At 39.4% G+C, this 14198-nt stretch overlaps 1 protein-coding gene across 4 annotated transcripts in view; it reads right to left on the reverse strand.

The window, feature by feature from the left end:
• The window catches only part of RSU1 (Ras suppressor protein 1), a 156699-nt gene that overhangs the window by 77149 nt on the left and 65352 nt on the right, over window positions 1-14198 (reverse strand). The window lies entirely within an intron of this gene.

Genomic DNA, 14198 nt, shown 5'->3' on the forward strand with positions numbered 1-14198 from the left:
ACCTGTAAGAAATTCTTACAAATGTAGCATACGCTTTATTTTTCTAGGTATTTGATACAAAGACCAAAATGACCCTGTCCAAGAATGAGAGAAGTGATATTAGAACCTCCTGAAATTCTACCCTGACAATATGCATCACTGCCTGTCCCATCTAATCTAGACGCATCCATTCAACATCACTTTATCAGCCAAACAATATAAGTGAAGGAAGAGAAAAACATTGTCCGAATAAAACTACTGCGTTACTCAAGTACCATAAGCACATCTGAGAATCAGCACTAAATGAAGCTCCTTAACATGGCAATGACAGGAACTCACATTTGTCCAGTCCTCGTCAGTTTACAAATTACCTTTTTTTAAAGCATTCCCTCGATTTGATTCTCCAGCAGTCCCTAAGATCAGTTATTAACATAATTTTATAGGTAAATAAATGGAAACTTGGGGAAATTAAGTAACATGTCCAAGATCAGAAAATGTCAGTGTGGGATATGAACCTATGGCTTCTGGCTCCAAACAGCTTCCTATATCATGCTTGCCTATAAAAGGGTCAGGAACAGAGAAGTTAAGCAGCAGAGATATATATGTGGTTTTACTTGGCACCACACTCACTGAAGGCCTTTTTCTAAAAGTCCCACTGAAAAAGTCCATTTCAAACTCCTGGTCAACAGCCCAAGGCTTTTGGAACATAGACGCCCAGCAATTATTCATCCCAGGACTCAACCAAAGTAACGTCTGTCCTATTCTGAGGTTCTACTGCCAATTTTGTCATAACTGATAACTCAGGGTAATGAAAACACATTCTGAGATCAAGTACACCACAAAATACATTTCCTAGCTGATCTGAGCTGTAGGAATGAAAAGATAAATGAAAGTTTTTACTAGGATGATACCATAATTTCTTCTTAAAACAAAAAAATAGATCCTTCGAATCCATCTTATTTTTGTTATACGAACTTGCAACTATTCAGAAAAACGGAAAAAGAAAAGACCAATATAAAAGTGATTACAATTTCATAAAATGCTTTTAAAGAAAACAGATATTACCAAATATCAACAGGGAGTAATTCATCATAATCTTTCCAAAGCTATTCAGAATCTGTTGGTGTTAAGTACAAAAATAAGCAGATACATTTCTCTCCAAGATTATCAATATTGTCAATTTCCTCATCTTAGTGGTCAAACACCATTAGTCAGATATTAAATCATTTGAGAAATTAACGGGCTTTATTTTCTAATCCATGAGTCAGAAAGCTGCTTAAGGCAAATGAAAATCCAAGAATTACACATATTCTGCTTAGCTGGGTATCTTACCTGGGCGGGACCTTGGCAATGGGCTACCATTTGCCATTTTTGTTCTTATCTTTACTTGGGTTTTTTTTTTTTTTTTAATTCCCAAGAATGAAACTGATTTGTTTATATTTCTCTATCATTTTTATTTCCTCTTAGGATCTTGTTTGCTACACTCTATGTCCTCTCTTCCATATCATTCATTCTCTTACAACTTTTTTTTTCATATCTACTTTTCCTAAAAATTAATATAACAGAAACTTTTAGAAAAGTCTTCTGTTTAAAAACAAGGCTATTTCTGAAGTGTTCTGTTTCAAATGCAGTGGATATGTTGTCTACTCTTCTCAGGGAGCATGGTCATTGAGGGAAGGGTCAATGTACCAGGTGACAGTAACCATGTTGTGGTACTTCACTGATAAGTTGGGGGTAGGGGTTCTAGAGATGAGCACATCTCTCTTAAAACACTCACCTAATAAACAATCTTACATAGTATCATCTTTCTGCCTGTAAATCCTGCACACTGACATCAGCATGGAACCAAATGTGAAAAAAAATAACTAAGATCTTTGGAAAAATATGTGTAATGCAAAGTGAATGAGGAAAAAAAAGCCATGAAAAGCACAAATTACGTAGGAAAATGAACCAATTCTTAAGCAAAGAGGATCTCCCTGTTAGTGGCTACTATTCCCTAAATATCTTTACTTTCCACCCACCAAAACTGGTCATCCTAAAGAGGACTACAGTCTAAATTTCTAATGGATAGAGTTTTATCTGTCGTACACGCGCCTGCAACTTCCCGTCATTCACACCATGAATGAACTCAACTGAATTGCTTTCTTCTTAGCACCTGGTTCAGATGAGGACCACGAGAATATGACTTTTTTTCCTCTGGGAAAAAGAAGGAAGAGGAGGGATGGCAGAGCATTTCTCAACATGCTGCATATTCAGGACCCTGGGTCAGTTAGGACCAGGAAAAGGCTCCAGGAAGGACCCCACCGGCAAGTCTCAGTCTAAATATGCCCAGGGGTGACTTCCATGGACAGTGAGAGAAAGGAGACTGTCTTCTTTCCCAAGCTGTATCACAGCTCCCTTCTACCCAGGTCCGAGGCCTACCCCACTAACCCAAAAGTACAGGTGTGTTATGAGTAACGCAGATTTTAATGGGCTCCCCTTGAACTTAAAGTACAGGTGCATTCTACTACTAACTACCTACATATCCACTTTGTTAACTTATTAACAGCCTCTTACTAAGCCTGCAGCCTTCTGAGTAATAATCCTCCGAAAGGGATGTACTATATTCTGTGCTTCTTGATTGCAACACACGGAAGACAGACCCAGGGGAATAATGCCGAGAAAGGTCAGCCATGTTCTCTGGGCCCTTTTGTCTGATGCCTCTAACCCCCTGAGATCTGTCAATCCCCAGCAATGTCTCTATTAAAGTGCTGTCAATGGAGACAGAAGAGGCGTAGGGGGCTGCTAATGACGTCTGCTCACCGGAGCACACAGGGAGCGCGGGATGCCAGCTGGACACACCCCGCCTTTGGGGAAAAGGAGTCCGCTCAACAGAAAGGCCCATGGGCTCTTCAGGAGCGTTTTCATTTACATCTCTTCAGACTCATGTGTACATTCCAGTTGTTTATTTTCATCTCAAATAATGCTACTCAATCACATTCACGGGGGCTTCACAGAGCTACCAGAACTAGGGAGCTTAATGGAAAAGAATGAATCAAGTTCACTGCGAGGGGGAAAAAAAAAACCCCAAACAATAGCTTTGTCGTTGACACTGTGTTTTCTTTTTAACAAAGAACCATGAAAACCATGTTTAATGTCCATAGCAAACCTTAAAGCAGGCGACTATTACAGATGACAGAGATGGAAACCCCGCGAGCCAACCCGGCACTGCCTCTTCAGAGTTATCGCCGGGCTTGGCGTAATAGGATGTGCTTATTTTGTTTTTCAACTTAATGTCACTGGTGGAGAACACAATACCTGCCTCTGCACAGCCCTAATCCTCTCGGCCGGCTATTTGTCTCTGCCTTTCTTCCCTCGCTCAGCGCCAGCCTGGAATGCAGCCACTGCAGAAGAGGGTTAATATCATTACAGTAAAGCTAAGCCGTTAACACCGTGTGAAAAGATGACACCCGCCTCATCCTGGTCTAGCAACAAGTTAGGCTTGCCTCAGCGAAGCTCATCTGTCAGCTGTCTGGGGGAGGGTCCCCTTTGCCGTAATAGCATGCAGGAAGCGGCTCACCCCGCCGTCAGTCAGTCAGGCTGCAAGCGCCCTCAGCGCCGCACGCCTCAGTGCGTCTAGTTAGTGGCCCTCGCCCAGCTCCGTTATCGGCAGCCTGCGCGGCACGCTGCTGCTGTTCTAACAAGGATCAGGCCGCAGGATTAAGCACTGTGACAAAGAGGATCTAATAAGCTAGAAAGTGGTGCATCTACAGACACGCTGGCTGGCTCCCAGAGAGTCCCTCCGCTCACTCTTCGGTGGGATGGCCCAGGCCACAGGGGAAGCCAGCCAGCGTCGTAATTAGCAATGACCCTCTGACAGATGCTGCTATGAAGATCATATATCACTCAGAGGCTTAGTCTGCAATTGCAAATTGGATTTTCCAATTTATTACCTGCAAAAGGACCACATGCTTCTTTCCAAAGCCTCTAGTACAGTAAGCTTTGCCAAGACTGTAATTGTGTAAACATTAAATCATGCAAAACAACCATTCTCCTTGCTAGTTATCAATGTGACTGAATGCAATAGACGACTGCAGCCCCATTAATAAGCATGCTCGTTTTCACTTATGAAATTGGTCGTTTTCATGATCACACGGTTACAAATTCTTTCTGAGATTCGAAATCCTGAAACACGTCGCAAGTAACATTAGTTATCTCATATAGCTTACTGAGGGGATCTGGGCAAATTTTTACATCATCCAAGGATTCCCTCCCTTCTTAATTCCAAAATACCACAGAGTGCTTTTTAAATGAATGCACTGTAAAACCAGGCTCTCTCACTAATAAAAACCTAAAGCTTTGGTCTAACAAGTTAAACTAGCAAAACCTGGCTGACTGGGTAGTCTATCATTTGTTTATTAGATTTTCCCAAAGCTAGGTAACTATTTACTCTTGAAGGGGTCTAGATGGGATATTAAGACAGCTGAAAGATCACCTCTGCTCTGCAGTGAATCCACACAGAGAAGCTAACCACAGAAGACTCAAGAACATAATAAAAGGCCCATTTAAGGCTTCTCCAAATATACAGGTATTCTACACATAAGTTTCTATAATTCTTATTACTATGCAATAGGCTAATTATAGAAGTACGTGATTAGGGACAACAGCTGAAGATAAAAGGTTCCCATTTTTCTATTTCCTTAGCAACATACTTTACTGCATGGAAAATGACCATAAGGCTTACAAAATGATGCTTAGATTGCAATAGTAAATGTTTGCAATAAAAAAACACTAGAAGCAACCAGAATATTCAACAACAGGTGAGAAGCTGAATAATATATGGTTCAGCCTTACAATAAAATGCTATTCAGTAATTATAATGAATGGATTACTTGTCTATACTAACTTAGAAAGAGGTCTACACTTTAACTTAAAAAAAAAAAAAAAACCATAAAGGCATACTAAGTTTGCTGATTTAATTTTTGAAAAAAAGTACCAAAGAAATCCATATGTGTATGAAGAAATGTGTATGTGAGAAAGAGAAAGATACATATCAAATCCTAAATGCTGGTTTCCTCAAAGAGTGAAGATTAAGGTGAGGCTGCATTTGAACCAACAGAACAAAGGGTGAACTATTTTATTTTAAAGAATTCCACATAATTACAAGTATAGGTTTTTATAATTAAAAAAAACAAAACAAAGTACATTGAAAGGAAATCATCAAAAACAAATTCAAAATACACGACGTGTACTAATTAGTACAAAGGAGCGTATCTTATTTAAATCAGCATCATCCTACTGCAGTGAACACCAAGCTTTCCAGACGACGGTCTACAAAGCCCTAACTGGGCTGAGAATCTAGGTCTGGGCTGTTTCTGTCTGTGCATCATCGGTGCAATCACAGTGAGCTGGGATGTCTCATGACAGCTCTCAAATTTATTCTGGGGGGAATTCGAGGCCACACTTCATTCTGGCAACTGTCTGCTTAGCCTTTCTGGCATCGCATTCTTAAAACAGGCATTTTGTTCATTTAATACATACAATGCATTGCTGCCTTATGAAACACACTTAAACTGTTATTTCTGATTTAGGCAGGAGAAGAACACAAGTTCAAAAAGATTTAAAAAAAACACCCTGCCAAATGACTCCAACAAAAGCGGCATCTTACTTATGTGTATGCCGGTGTGAAATGGTCCAGAAACCCTTTCACTAATGAAAAAAATAAAATAGCATTTTACATAGTTTCCCCCGATGCTCTTCTTGACCATTTGGTAGCTGTGTTCTGGGGTCACATGGAATAGAAGGGGCTCACAGCCACTTGTACATATGATCACCCAGCAACAGAGCAGCTGGGTTGCCAACACATGGCAACATTGCTTTATCTTGCAGGTCTCCCTTATGAATATTAAACAATTCCTGTCTTAAATATATTTATGTAGAATTTCCAAATCACCCTTCTAAATGTGGGGTGGGAGGTCATTTTATTTTTGCTTGCCAGATTTCCTTTGATTTAATGTAATGCTATCAGGTGTAGAAAATCTCCAGTGGATCTGGCCCGAAGACCTGGTTCCTGATCCCAAGTACTGTTCATCTACTCTGTGACAAGGATTTGGGTAAATCCATGTGCTTTTCTGAGCTTCAGCTTCCTCATCTGCTAAAGTTGGGATGACAATACTAACTGATGAGATTGTGGACAGGAGCCAAAAGGCATATACAATGGTTCTATACGCAGGAAATCATTATTTAAATATAAAATACTCCTTATTCGTGATTATTTGAAGTGAAAAATACAAAGGAGAGAAAATATATATTTGAAAACAAGTTGCCTAAAACGGGGGTTCGCTCAAGGAACCTCCTGAATCTAAATGAACAGTACGTGAATACCTGCACGGTGGCAGTCTTCTGTGGAAAGGGCCCCTGTCCAGAAGCTTCTCAGAGGTCTGTGATCAGAAGTAGGGCCAAGGTGAAATTTAGGTACACTGATTTCATTTCCTAAAGACTGAAAGATTTCTCAGCAGCAGCAGTCTGCAGCACCCCCTGGCGTTGGTCCCCGGAGAGCACGTCCTCACCCTGACATTCACTCCATTCAAGTTCCCCAGTTCATGGGGGCTGAGCTCAGCACAGCCTCTGATCACCTGGGACGCTGGGAATGTCAGCACCAAGTGAGCCCCTGTTACCCTGGAGACCCCAGGGGGACCTCACTGAGGAATGTAACACAAATGAAAATAAATATACTTTCAAAGGATAAGTTTCAGGAATCATTTTTTATAGGATCAATGAAAGTATCACAAAGCAACCTTTGCCAAAGCTGTTTAATTTCAACATATACAGGCAGACCTTGTTTTAGTGCGCGTTTATTGCACTGCACAGATGTTGCATTTTTTAACAAATTGAAGGCAAGACACGCCATCATCAAAAATATTATGACTCGTTTTATCATGATACTCACTTTATTGTGGTGGTCTGGAACCAACACTGCAAAATCGCCGTGGTTTCCCTGTATAAGATGGCTGGCTGCCTTCATGATAAAACTAATTTAGCATTTCTTTAACATTCTAACCCAGATCTCTTCAACAAGCCCTGCCCTAGCAAGATTTGATATTAACAATGTTACCTGACTTGTGATACTACAGGCAGAACTATTTGCTAGTCTCTCCCTAGAAGGGTTTCTAGTCTTTGGTTAATCCTAAAGCCCAAGGCACACGAGCTTGGGCTTTAGGATCTACACTGCCCAGTTATTTCTGTTCCATGACACACTGTTAGAAGGGCTGCAACACCCTTTCAACAAAACCTGTAGCGTCTCTGTGGGGCGAGGGGCAGGCAGTACTGGAAGAGTCAATAAACTACAGAAATGAACAACCTTAACATCTATAATTGAGACAAGATCAGAGGTAGCATCTACCAGTCACATCTGCGAGTACAAAAGCCAGGCCAGTAGGAAAACTAGAAAAGGTGAGGGCACTTCCTATTCATTTACAATTCAGAACAACCTCCCATCAAACTGTTACATATTCAAAAGGACTGTAACTCCTGGGGTGTGCTAAGGTTCGAGGAATGGACTCTTTGTCTACACTGCTGGTCCAAGTACAAATTGGTACTTTTCTGAAAGGTAATTTGGCAATGTATATTAAGAGCTATAAAAATGTTCACACCATTTGACCTTCTACTCCCACCCTAATAATAAATTTACGCTAAAGAAATAATCAGAGATATTCACAATGACTCATGAATACAAATTTTCAGTTCGGCGTTGCTTACGTTCCTCTTAAACATCTGGAAACAACTCAAATGTGTAAGCGGCTGGTGAATAAATTATGACACAGGATGGTACATTATGCAGCTATTTGATTAAAAGTGTTTTCAAGTAAAATTTAATGACATGGGGTAATAGTCATGACATAATACTGAGTTGAACAGTAGGCTATAAGACTCATAGAGTATGATCATATTTTTTTAATAAGTAAATACACGTACGAATAGGGAAAAGACTAAAAGGAAATATGTTCATAATATTAACTGGTAATTTCTGGATGGTAGGAACATAAAAATTACTCTTTTCTGTGTTACCCAGATTTTCTAAAGCAATGGTTCTTTTGCGTATGCATCACCTTGTTAAAACCTCCTGAACACCTTGTTAAAACCTCCAGAGCGATTTAGCAGGACCTGGGTAAGGCCGAAGAGTTTATGTTTCTAACAAGTTCTTAGGGGATGATGAAGTTCCTGGTTCAGGGAACACACTTGGCAAAGTCACCGTTTATTCGTAACAATAATCTTGGTAATCATCCTGCAACATATATGCATATCAAATCATGCATATATGATTTGTACTCACTGTACACTTTAAATACATACAATTATATTTGTCAATGATGCCTCAATGAAGTCGAAAATATTTGAAAAAATCAAGTTTTTAATTTTCTAAATAAAGCAGCAAAAAAGTTAAATCTATTTAGAGTACTGAAAAACAAATCTGAATTTTTAGATACTATTACCAGTTCTATTAAAGGTATCAAAAAATGAGCTCACAAACGAATAAAAGCTTACTATTATCATCTTCATAATTATAATTGCTGTTTTTTGTTAAGCGTGTACTATATACTAGATCTCCTTCAAGAGCTCTGCATACATTATTCCAAGAAGCCACAACCACCTTGCATTAGAAGTATTATTATTATTTCATTTAAAAAAAGAAGAAACGACTAACAATCAGAGAGCTTAAAGCTCACACCCAAGGTCACAGAAGTGGTACATGGCAGACCTGAGATGCAAAGGCCAATTTATTTATCTGGCTCATTCAAAGCCCTTGGTCCTCCTAGTATATGACACATGTTTTCCTTCTAGTGCAAAAAGGTACTGCAATAGTGTTGCAACAGTCAATAAAGTACACTTCCCCCTCCCTAACACAGCTCAGAATTCTAGCATCAGAACCATTTTCTAAAGGCTGGAAAGCCTTGTTGCCTCCAGGAATTTTCTTTCTAAATTAAAATACCCTGGCAGAGAGAAGCTAGCTAAGGTGACAGCACTTTCATTAACATGACAGAATGAATATTTTTAACAGGCTGCGTTAAAATAGACATGCACTTCCTTATTCAGGAGTCAAAATACCACCAAGTCAAGGCATTTTTTTTTTGTTGTTTAAATTAAAACTAATTAAATTAAAACCTACAAATTACCTTTTATATAGTTCTTAAAAAGGATAGACTCTCATGTAATTGTGTGTTGAACAAATTGTTTTTTTTTAAAAGAATAAAATTTCATTAAGTCAGAATTGTTTCAGAAAATCACTACATGACTATGGAAATTGAAATTACCTGGGGGGAAATTTTAATCACAGAAAAAAAGCAGCCTAGGTTTGAGTCTAGGTAGAGCATCAGAGACATTATGTGCCCGGGCCAGTGTGTGAACGTTGGGGAAGGGGATGGTATATTTTAATCTGTATTTTTAAAAAAGAAACTTTTAAACTATTGCAGAGAAACAGCTATTATTCATGTTTCACAATGTCCATGGCCAATTATAAGCACTTTTGAGAGGTCTCACGTGTTTCTGATATTTAAAAATGCTGATTTTTGGAGAAGTTGGGAGTGGGAGGCAATAGGATCATGCCCCCGTCACTCCCATCTCCTGTCACCTTCTCCCACAGGATGTCACCGCCACAGGAAGACACAGGTTGGACATGGCCAAGCAGGTCTGAGACTGCTTTCTTCTCACCCAAATCTATAATTGTACTTTGGAATTCCATGTGCACAAACACAGGTATCTCTCACTTTTCAAAGTTCACTTTACACCACTTCACTTACACAGAAGACCTCCATTAGTACCTGGTGTCGCTAACTGAAAAATCTGAAGCGAATTTTCGCTGTTCCGGAAAAGGCGAAAAGTGAAAATAGTGTTCAGTGTTTGATTTGCATGAGCCTTACAGAGGCAGCACACACCACACTCAGCATTCAGCCATCGGAGCTTTGAACTTGCGAGCATCTGTGCTTTATCTCCATGGATTTTGTGCATTTCTCAGCAAGATGGGTCCCAAGGTATCAGAGGAGCCCAACTGAGCGCATAAGAGCGTTACGCGTACTATAAAACTGAAGTAATTAAGCGCATTTGGTACGATTTGGTACATTATTTTAGGGGTCTGGGAACACTCAAAATTTTTTCTATGTAAATTAACTGCCATCAATGCTTCTTCTTTGCTCTATGCCATGTCGGTTTACTAAAGTTTCACTGGAACACTCTGTTTTCGGATAGCGGGGAAAACCTGTACACTAACATTACTTAGAGAAAGACTCTAACCATGACCTGGAAACACGCACAACTTGAGAGTTCACTGAGGGAAGTCCGGACGCATGAGAATTTAGTGGCGATGGAGTCTTAAACACATCCAAATGTTTATCGATTTTTAATTTCCAAATTATCTAAAAAAAGGAAATGACTTCTTAGATTACTTCACAGGAGATAAAACGTCAGAAAAATACAGACTGATCCAATCAATGTGACTATGAGTATAAACTTAATCATCATTATCTTAATAACCATCTCCAATGGCAACAACTTACTTTTTTAATGCTTAACATCCTAAAAAAAAAAAAAAAAGCATGCCGGTTTTTTAGCCCGTAGGAATAATACTGAAGTTTAAATGTTATTGTAATACACTATGCAGCACTTGCTCATATGGAAGTATGAAACAAAATTAATTTTATTTTTTATTTATATATAAATACCCTTGAATCCAATTTTATTAAAGGTTAAGTAAGGGATCAACCTACTACACAGAACCTAAACTTAAGTTATATGTAAAAATGGCTTGTTTCGGCTTTGCTTCTCACTCTAGAGCTTATATTTTTATTACTTTGGTGCCGTGTGTTACACTCTGCAGAGGCTGTAGATGATAAGAGTGCAGATATTATGTCATATAAAATATGTATTAAGATAATTAAGAATCGTGAGTGACACAAATGCTAAATCTTCATGAAAGACAGCAACAATTGTAACTTAATTTCCAGTGAATTCAAAATTATTCACGTTAAAAAAAAAGCAAATGTTTTCAGGTTATATATTACCAATCTATTTTAATACATTTTGATGAAACTTATTTTCACTTATTTTCAAGTTTAACAATAAAAGCTCAGAAGAGACAACGGGAAGAAAACACAACCTTCCGAAAGCAGTATTTCCATGTATGTGAAGGCGCATACACGTGCACACCCATGCACACGAACCCTTCTCCAGGAATCAAGAAGCAAAACAAAAGCAAAAACTACATACGACACCAGAAAGAACGAAGCAGAGGAAAAAGTAGAAAAAAAATGATGTTTCTACTTTTATAGAAAACTGTATACTTTTTTTCAGTATCAGTGATAAAAAGCAAATAAGTATCCCAAACTAATATAAACAAAAGTACTTATTGTCTAATGCTAATCCAGAATTAAGCACAGGCTACAGACAAACTATTAGTGCACTTAAAATTATTAACAATATAGCTTAAGAAAAATCAAAGCAAAATAACTCTATAACTCAAGGGGAAAAAGTCTACTCCATTTCATGAGGATCTACTTACACAATTTACCGGTCCTAACACATGAAAAAGCATTAACTATAAATAACAGAGAAAACGGAGATTTATCACAATTTGGGATTTGGGTGAAGATGGTTACATCATGAACTTGTTTCCGGTATTTTTGGAAAGCCAACTGTCTTGGGTTAAAAATATGAAGTACTGTCACAGTTAAACAATAAAAGGAAAGTACTATGATACTCTACTCAAGGGAAAAACAACAACAAATACAAAATCATTTTCAATGTGTGAAGGTGTTTTGGAGGCTCAATTGATTTACAAAACAATAGAGCTCCAATTCACCAAGCCCTGGCTTGGCTCCAGGCATTGGCGCTTCTGAACAACTCCCCTCTGAACAGCTCCCCTCGTCCCTACCCGTTTTGCAGCGTTGTTGGTCTGAAATTCCAGCTTGCTACTTTCAGTTCCCAAAAGTCAAACTACTCCATACTTCTTAACATTATCATCATAAAAACTGTTATCAGAATTCACATATTTTCAATGGCAAGTGTTTTAAATACAAAATTAAAAGCTTATGTAGTAAATACTTTTTGTGTGATATTTTATACATTATTCACACATGTCATTTTATCTAATCTTCATGATGGAGACCTAATGAGACGTTCAAAAAGAAAAAATGGGGGGTAGTAATTTGACATCAACAAATAAGAACGAATGGGTGTTCTCTGGTTTAATCCCCCTAGCCAATAATACAAATTTACAATAATAAATGGTGAAGTCTAGGACAAACAAACTAGGCTCTACACAGTGGTCAGAATCATGGCTTCAATGTTTAAATAATTATACTTTAAAAACGATGTCACGTAAAATCATGCACGAGACGTCCAGACTCACTTTCCATCGGACAATGTGACTTACTGGTGACGACTCTAATTCACCATGGCCTTTCCTGCTTCTGAACCTACCCAAATGCCCTCTCCCCTGCAATTCCTGACAAAAGGTAACTTCGTTCAATGCCCCCTCTTCAGAGAAGCCTGCCTGGACTTCCCCCCCTGACAGTTGTTCTCTATGATCTTTGTCTATCTCAGCACTTATTTCTTTGCTTCGGAGGACTGACTACATTTCAGAATTATTTTTTTGGCTTTTTTCTTTGCTCTAACTTCACTGTAGGCTCCATGGACACAGAGCCATGACGGTCTTGCCTTGCGTGGTGCCTGACACCAGTCCAAACGCCCCTTCTCCGGCCCTCTCCAAGCTCCTCTCGCAGCACTGCCCGTTATGTCTGTCCTCCCATCACATAACCGAACTGGAATTACAACTGAACTGTCTTCACTCGGCTCCCTGAATGGCATGGGGTTACGTCTCACTCACTCTTCCTTCCCTGGTGTCCTGCACGTGACAGGGATGTACTTCTCAAATGCGATGAGATCCGATCCCTCTAAAGGTGTCTTTCACGTGATCTAACGGGAAAGGGTTTTGTTTATCTACACTCGCCCAGCCTCCCAACAGAGGTTCTGATACGCCCCCTCTGCCACCCCGACTCGACAGTAATGACAGGTTAGCAACGTGAGTGAGCTGAGTACGGAAGGGCACGGAAAAGAGGCCGAGAGCCCTGTGGCGAGCACTAAAGGTGTGTGGAACTGGGAGCCAGTGAGCGCTCGTTTATAATGAGTGTGATTCAGCTTCACCCAAACATAAAAAGGGAACAAAACTGTTTGGTTTAAGTGATAATCTAATAATTCAAAAATGGGGAAAATTCCTGTTTTTGCATTTATGTACCAGAGACCAGCCTAGATGATCTATGTATATAATCTCGGGGCTCAAAGGAACCTGCGAACTGGGGGAAGAGGAGGGGTGCACCCCACGGTTAAGGAAAAAGAGGTTCAGAGAAGATTCCATTACTTCCTGAAGGCCACAGAACCAGTACATGGCAGTGACATTCACACTACGGCCTGGCCCTCCCCACAGGCCGCAGTCTGCTCATTCTTCCTTCTCTCAACTCCGGCCTGTTTTCCCTCCCTTCCCCAGTCTCTTCCCATCTGAATAAAAAGACAGTAACAACGGCAAGCATATTGTGATGTGTGCTGGGGTCAGGACTCCTAGCTGATCGTGCCTGAAGTGGTACGTAGCCATGTTATAATATAAAACACAGGGCGTAACATCTTGGACTGCAAATAAACGTATTTCAGAAACATATCTACAAATATAAATATCAAATAGAAATGCAGAGAATCACTAAATCACTACAGATAATAGCCAAGTTACAAAGATGATCTTTGACTATTTTACAATACAAAACAATGCACACATATAATACTAACAAGAATGAAAGAAATTCTATTACTTTTATAGTTAACTCAAGTTAAGCAGAAAGTCCTCTTCAATTCTTGCTAAACATTTTCTCATGTAGTGAAGTTTCTCATATTGCGTCTACTACACAGAAAATAAAGTACTCTAAGGGCTGCAATTCTCTCCTGTATGTAAATGTGCACACCCATGTATGTGTGCAAGCACATGCACACACACACTCCCAGATATCACTACTGTGTTTAGAAGGCATTTTATGTGTCACCATACTCATTCGCCAGGGCTGCCATAATAAAGTATCACAGACTAGGTGGCTTAAACACCAGAAATTTATTTTTCTCACAGTTCTGGAGGCAGGAAGTCCAAACTCAAGGTGTCAGCAGATCTGGTTTCTCCTGAGGCCTCTCTCCTTGGCTTGGCAGATGGC

This window comes from Pteropus alecto, unplaced genomic scaffold, assembly GCF_000325575.1.
Source record: "Pteropus alecto unplaced genomic scaffold, ASM32557v1 scaffold11, whole genome shotgun sequence".
NCBI lineage: Eukaryota > Metazoa > Chordata > Mammalia > Chiroptera > Pteropodidae > Pteropus > Pteropus alecto.